Source organism: Saprolegnia parasitica, assembly GCF_000151545.1.
Source record: "Saprolegnia parasitica CBS 223.65 unplaced genomic scaffold supercont2.55, whole genome shotgun sequence".
Classification (NCBI taxonomy): Eukaryota; Oomycota; class Saprolegniomycetes; order Saprolegniales; family Saprolegniaceae; genus Saprolegnia; species Saprolegnia parasitica.
The window spans coordinates 215,617-216,970 of record NW_012156449.1 but is presented as its reverse complement, the minus strand read 5'-3'; positions in this window follow the sequence as shown (position 1 = coordinate 216,970).

The window sequence follows — 1,354 nt, the reverse complement described above, 5'->3', positions numbered from 1 at the left end:
GACGGCCTCTTGCACAGTACATCCAGCAATGTGGCGCCGACACAAAGAGATCTATATTCATATTGGCTTTTGGGCGGTCTCTAGTAGTTGTTTCTACGATGCATTGACTTGTGTACGTCGCTCGCGTCGATTCGATGATGTGCGACCGTGACACCGGTGTGCGTCTGGCAGTATTCGAATGGACCAATCAGATGACTGGGATTCAAATCTTGGACAACTATAAAAAGATAGCGAGAGCGCCGGTCGGCCGGTGGCACACAGCACGGGGATCATGAGACGTCGACATGGACGCCGGCGACGAGGGTTGCAGCGCCATGGACCGGTCGGATCGTCAACGTTGCGACTGGTCATCGCGGCGCCTTGTTCTGTCCGCGCCTGGTCGTCTCGATGCCGGGTGGTTGCCGTGTTGCGCCGGGCGGTTGTCGTGAAGGCGCCGGACAAAGGCAAAAGGTCGACACTGGCTCGCAACGTCAAAAGTCGAGGCGTAAAAGCTGGCAAAGTCGAGTAGAAGCGAGATGGATAGAAGAAAAGGACTTGTATTGACAAAGTAGATATTGACGATGCACGAGACGACGATGAGAGATGCTTAGGCCCAGCCGCCGCCGCCGCCGTTGGTGTTGGTGTTGACGTTGGCATTGCCACCCCAGCCGCCGCCGCCGCCGTTGTTGTTGTTGTTGTTGCCGCCCCAGCCGCCGCCACCGCCGCCGCCGTTGAAGAGACCGTAGCCGTTGAGGCAGTTTTGGACGAGGCTGCTGATCGCGCCGCCGAGGTCGATGCCACCGCCACCGCCGCCCCACGTGGCGCGCAGGTTCTGGTCTCGCTGGCGGCCGTCGTCGAGTCGATGCACTGGAGCACGGCGAGAGCGCAGACGGTGGTCTTGATCATGGTCTTCATGGTGGAAATTGGAAAGTGAGCGCTTCCTGGCCGTCCCATTCAATGGATCGGACCTCATGCATGCAACATATGACGAACCCATCTGTGTTCCGTGGGTCGGTCAGTCACCTCAGGGCCATCACACTCTGAAACTCTGGATCATTGTCCTCTCATGCGCTGGATTCGACACAATGTGATGCATGGACACGGTGGCGACTCTACACACGGATCGTGCAACGTCGCCGACGGCGGTTTGCTCTTGTACAGTACATCCAGTAGTGTGGCGCCGACACAAAGAGAACTATATTCATATTGGCGTTGGGCGGTCTTTAGTAGCTGTTTCTACGATGCACCGACTTGTGTACGTCGCTCGCGTCGATTCGATGATGTGCGACCGTGACACCGGTGTGCGTCTGGCAGTATTCGAATGGACCAATCAGATGGCTGGGATTCAAATCTTGGATAACTAAAAAAGATAGCG